Raw genomic sequence first — 6338 nt, 5'->3', positions numbered from 1 at the left:
CCTTACAGAGGTGAGACGACTGAAGTGGTTTGAAATACGTGTAGTGTAAATAAAGGCCCAGGTCCGATTTCCTAGCGGAGGTTCTTTACATAATCACCACTGAACTGTGTGAGGAGTGAGAAGCCCTAACATAGGAAATCACACTTTCTGCATAATATTTGGTGCGTCTTGCCGCCATTTTTTCGCTATCGTCATGTTGGAATCAACATGCTCACGATGAGAAGTCTTAAAAACTTACACATGGGTTCATTGTATCTTATTAATTTCAAACACATCTGAAGTTTCTTAAGTCTTCATAAATCTTCTTTCCTAAACCAAGCGTAAGCCAGTAATTAATTTTTACAGCTTTTATCTCTTTAAAATAAAACAGTGTGTCATCACATGGTTTCACCAGTGAATTATACTTCCATCCTGACATGACACGTTGTGAAACCATTATTCAAGACTAAAGAATCCAATATGCAAAAAAACATCTATGTTCCTAAAAATAAATGCAATTATCGGTAGCAGAATGAGTTAAATCCTCATTCTTAGATGTGTCTAGTGACCTATAGAACAGAGTTACACCCCACACTGGAAACAGCGACATATCTTCATTGTTATTGTTCATGGTGATTTTACTGTCTCCTACAGTGCAGGGCCCGGCCTTAATGAGAACCAAATATCCTGTAACCTTTGCTCAAACTGTCCACTATCCTCTACATTCCCCATACATGACAATATTCTTCCTTCTTATGATGTCAGGTGAGAACACTGCATATTATTTAGATGAGGACTGAGGGAGGAAGAAACTCTTTCCAAGTGGGATGAAGTGATCATCCCTTTAGGTACTCTGCTCCTAAAGCCTACAAGCTTGACGAGGACCATGGTAACCGAACAAAGCTGCTTAATACAATGAAAATATTCCTCAATCTCTCCACCTTTCAGATGGGAGACGGGAAAGGAGGGGAGATTTGGAGGGTTTGTGTGGATTGGAGTTGATCAGACTGGACCTATACAAGGATCTCGCCTCACATTTTCCATCTGAAGAGGCTGAGGCACTAGCAGACCATCACATCATTACAAGGGCTTTGATAGCCATAACTCTGTTATAAAGGAAAGTAGGCAAGGTGCCCCGTGTGTGTGTGTGTCTGTTGGCCCGTGTGTCAACTGCCAGTCTGCAGAATTTCAGTTTGCCAATGTGCGGTCGAAACTGAAATATAAGATATTTTTAACATCGAACATTTGTCTCACATTATTGTGACGTACTCTTCTCTCGCTCTGTTACACTAGTTTCTGTCTTACTACTGTTGTTTCTCATTAACTTGTTGAAATAGTGTACAGCTCACAGTAATTATATACTGTTTTGTGTAAGTCAAGTGCTTTATCTGGTTTTATATATTTACCATGACCCTGTTGTTGCAGAACATCTTGTCTCACATATAAATATTGTATTTTACATGTTTCATAATACTTTGCAATACTACTACTACTGTTATTTATTATTATTATTATTGTGTGTGATTGTTGAGATATTGCCTTTATTAACATATGTTTTCACCTTTACTTATCACCTTTTGAAAAGATTGTCTAATGTCCCGTCTCTGTCATTTCCCCTTATCTCTTTACAGCAGAGGTGGTAATATTAAATTAAGTCAAATGCTGGATGCACACTAAGCGGGAGTTCATATGAAGATTCGTAGAAACAGAATTATTCTTGGCTTTTGGGCTTGTCAGTTCCAAACATGGCTGATCAAAACATATTTCATCTAATTCATAAAACCCTACATATATATACAGTACAGTAGATATAATCCATCCAGGCTTTTACTGCCCAAATGTTAGGTTCGTTCCTAAAGTGACCTGCTATAATATTGTATTAACAACATAATGCCTCCATTAGGACAAAGTGTCATCTTACCAAATCAATACAGACATGTCTGACAGTCCCCATGAGCCTGTCTGTCTGTCTGTCTGTCTATCTGTCCCCTGCTAACTGTTCATGTCATTAGTGAATTACAGCAGCCACTTCCCTGAACTGTTTACACGGCTGTAACTGGAGAGGAAGTCGGAACCAGAGAGCATGAAAACCCAGCCGATGCTGCCGAGCTTGTTAATGTCGTTTTCCCTTTTATGACAATCATCTGAAGTGGAAAGGTTTTATCATTTTTCATCATATCTGTAAGCTCCATTCGGTTCCGAAAGGCCCACAAAAGTCTTTCACGTACACAGGTTCACATGTCGACATGGATGGGAAAAAAAGTCGCACAAAAATGTCTGACTGCACATGCTCAAGTTAAATTAGAACTACACAATAAAAGCAAAGATTTCCACACACTCACCTTCCTACAGCCCACACACAAACAAAAAGGTCCCCACAAACGAGGGGTGAGATCTAAAGAGATTTAACAAAGTTTGACAGTCAACAGCCCTATTAAAGCAGACCCTGCTGCAACCAAACACTGTGGTAATTGTAAATGTCAGGCGGAATTAACACAAAAATAAATAGCTTCACTTTCCCTATATGTGTGTTTCAGAGGGAACAAGGGAGAAACATTACAGCAGGGGCCTGTGACAGCCTTACACAAATCAGTCATCAAATAGCTTCATTGCATGTCTTCCATATACGTTTGATCTTCAATGTGGATTTGAACCATGCTCATGAACATCAAGTTTTACATTTTGGCTGTATAAACAGCTTACACATACTGTGTGTGAACCATATAACATTTATGAGTTTTCAACAGCATGCATTCACCATGCTGTTTAGATTTGTATGCATTTTTCCACATTCTCTTCCTCAGTGTGATCACACTGTAGAGGAAATGACTGTCGATGAAAGGAACATCCCAGGGTTGGGTCTTCCTCTGCATTCCTGCAGGACAAGTGGGGCATGACTGACTAAGTGGTTGGCTGGATGACAGATGGACTGTGGTAAAACCTGAACTGGCTTACTTCTAGAAAGGCTGGAAAGAACTTGTCAAGTCTACTGTGCTGACATGCAAACACACAAGAGGAAATAGAAATAAAGGGAATAAGGCAAAAAAAACAAACAAACAAACAGAATGTGAGAGAGATAGAAATCCTGCTTTCTGCACTATGTGGAAGCATTCATGCATGGATGCCTTGAGGATCTCTGCTTGTGTCAGCTTGTGTCATTTGTTGTTTTCACTGTGTTTTGTCCCAGTTGCCCAGGCACAGATCTGGTGATGTGTTCACTGGTTAGGTCATGGTTCCTGGCCTGAGTCCTTCTAGAGTGGATATGGATTAGCTTATGATTGTTCTGGGAAGAGCTACCCACACAGCAGCTCTATCTACAACATGCAGAGATGAAGAATTTCACCACTCTGCCATCACAGTCATGTCACCAGCCTCTGCATTCCTCTACAACTACCGTGGCATGACTCAGTGGAGTTTGTTGGACGGACCGTTGCAACTTGTATATTTCAAGAGAGTGGTCTTATTTTCACTTCTGTTCCACTTGATTAAATTATGTTTTGAGGAATATTAGACTGAAATGCCAGTGAGGTCACGGAGGCAGAAAACAAGCAAACAAACAAATAATTAAAAATTAAGTCAATCAACATGATTTTAAAGTACGGTTGTGTCATTTTGATGGACAAAGATTTTCATAAAGTGATGTTAGATTTGATTACATATTTATTTTGCTAACCATCAAACCTCAGCTGCTTCTGGAAATGGCGTTAAAATAAAAAAGGTGTGTCATTTGTTTTAGTGAGTGTTTTATTTACGGTATCTACAGGTTTTCACTTTTACCATCTTTTTATAAAATTTAAAGCACACTTTGATTTCAGTCATGCTATATATTACTACTAGTCACAAACAATTTGTCAAAGAAGGATGAGTTATACCACTCTAACACAAAAAAATGACCTATTCACAAAAATATGTGAACCTGAAAATACATACGGCCATTCCTTAACCAATGCAACAGCTGGTGAGAGCTGGCTCCTGAATCTTCTGGAACTTAGCTGTTTAAGTCAAAAGTGGCATTAACATGTGGCCTTGCAATTCACAGAGGTCAAGCTGTGCGAGATGCAATGAAAAGTGCTAGAATCACCAGTAGTCAAAGACAAACCTTGTCAGAAAAGTATCCCTGTGCCCATGGCCCTCGACCCCAATCATAAAACTCACAGACACAGAGGAAACCCACCAGTAAATCACCCTGTCACTGGGTCTCACACACTGGGTTTGATCCTGGTGATATATAGCTTTAATATGTGAATGGAATGTGAAAGTGTGTGTGCATCCCTAGAAACATGGTCAACTAAACAATAACAAGAAGATATCTGACTTTTGGGTCCAAGAGCAAATGCAAGGGTTTCCTATTAACATCAGTGTATGTGCTTCAATAGACACATGATTCCTTGTTTATATGTATCACTTGAGAAATTCAAGAGTCAACAACAGGGTGTCTATAGATTTACTAGCTCCAACTCCCAAATTTCTCCCCAAATCTCATCCTCAAAATTTTGTAAAAACTGGAAATGAAGTAAACAATGTTGTGTTGTTCAAAAGTAAAGATTATCACACTCAACTGTGTGAAATCCATGCATGTGAATGATGCAAAGATTGTGGCAGCAGTGGAAATCAGGCTCTTATTTAGCATTGTGACCTCATCATGTAATCATCTTGCCTGCTGCTATAGGATGAGAGCGAGGGAGGCAAGGAAAAGCAGAGCATTAGATGCCTCTTTACACCTGTTAAATTATTACTAAGAATCTGTTGATGTCTGTAAATTGATATGAATGCTAAGCACATCAGTACTTGATGCCAATGAAGAAGAATTGATATGTAGAGGTGAGAAGGTGAGAGAAACAGATGAAGAACTAAAGAAGTGAAAACTAAACAAACTATAGTGGAGTGACAACAAACTAAGAAAGAACAGGGGAAAGAATAGTAAAAGGTGAATGGAGAATGACAGAGATGATGCAGAGCGAGTAGGAGAGTGGAGGGATGACAGAGTGCTGACATCAGAGAGCCAGCAGTCCCTCCACATCAATCAGCTATCATGGAAAATCAATTTTCACCGGTATAGACAACGGTGTCAACAGGCAGGACAAGCAGCTCTATAGCCTCGCTTTAGCCATTAACATTAAGAGACAGAGGGATAACAGCGGGCCTCTTCAGGTATCTTTACAGTCAATCTAATCTGGGCTGTACTCCAGACTCGGTTTTCCAGGAATTGTTGCAAATTATGATGTAAAGAGAAGTTTGGGGTTATTAATTTTGGGGGTAAACAAAATGCAACCTGCGTTGAGACATAGTGGACTGGGATACTTAGGATGCACAGCAAGAAAGTCATTGCTCTGAGCCTGCTGAATGGCTGGGTCTTGGGAAGGCTTTCTCCAGTTTCCTCCCACAGTCCAAAGATATGTGGACTAGGTGATTAATTGGTGATCCTTGTGATAAATTTTGAACCTGTGATGATAGACTTCCATCTGTCCAAGATGTACCCCACTACTTGCTCAAGGACCCCTGCAACTTCTAGCAGGATTGCGGTAAGATAATGGATAGATGGCAAAACACAACCCAATTTACTAATATGGAGCATAACCAAAAAAAAGTATTTAGGCAATAAATTAGTATTTATCCATCCATTATCTTAACCGCTCATGGAGGTTGGAGCCTGGCTGTCATTCTTTAGGTACACCAGTCTATCTCAGGGCTAACAGAGGAAGAAGTACACAGACAGAACAACTATTCACACCTTTATGTGTAATTTCGAGTCAACATTTAACCAAACACGCAGGTGTTTGGAGTGTAGGAGAAAACTAGAATACTTAAATGAAAGGGAGAACCTGTTACGTCCACAGGAAAAGGCTGTAGCCAGCCAGGGATTTGAAACAGGGAGCTTTTAGCTGTAAAGCAGCAGTAATAACCGCTCTGCCACCGTGCTGCCCTAAACCTTTAAGGTATTGCCATAAATGTGTTTAATATATTAAAAGGGAATTTGGCAGGATTATTAGTGGCCATGGAGTTTGTTCAGATTATATGTAATGTGAAGTAACTGGTCATTAGACCAGGCAACATTAAACACATTAAAGTAAAGGTTTTTTGGCTGTAGAAAACTTTCTTCACTGTAGTCAGTTTTTTTTTGTAGACTTCCTGGATTCATTGCGCATGTGACACAGTAAGTACAAGGCCTCTTGTTTTGTCTCTACAACCATGAAACAGAGACAAACAAAAGGCCACAGCGAACACAAAAGGATGCTGTGAGAGGCTTTTTACCTCTCCTGAATTGGTGGCAAACAGAAACACAGTTTTCTTTACAAGTTTACTACATGTGAGGTAGCTCAGTGACAGGGATTTTATCTGGGGTCTAGCTTGATCAAACC

This window comes from Channa argus, chromosome 9, assembly GCF_033026475.1.
Source record: "Channa argus isolate prfri chromosome 9, Channa argus male v1.0, whole genome shotgun sequence".
NCBI classification, from domain to species: Eukaryota; Metazoa; Chordata; class Actinopteri; order Anabantiformes; family Channidae; genus Channa; species Channa argus.
The sequence above is the reverse complement of the archived record's forward strand: the minus strand, read 5'-3'. Positions refer to the sequence as shown.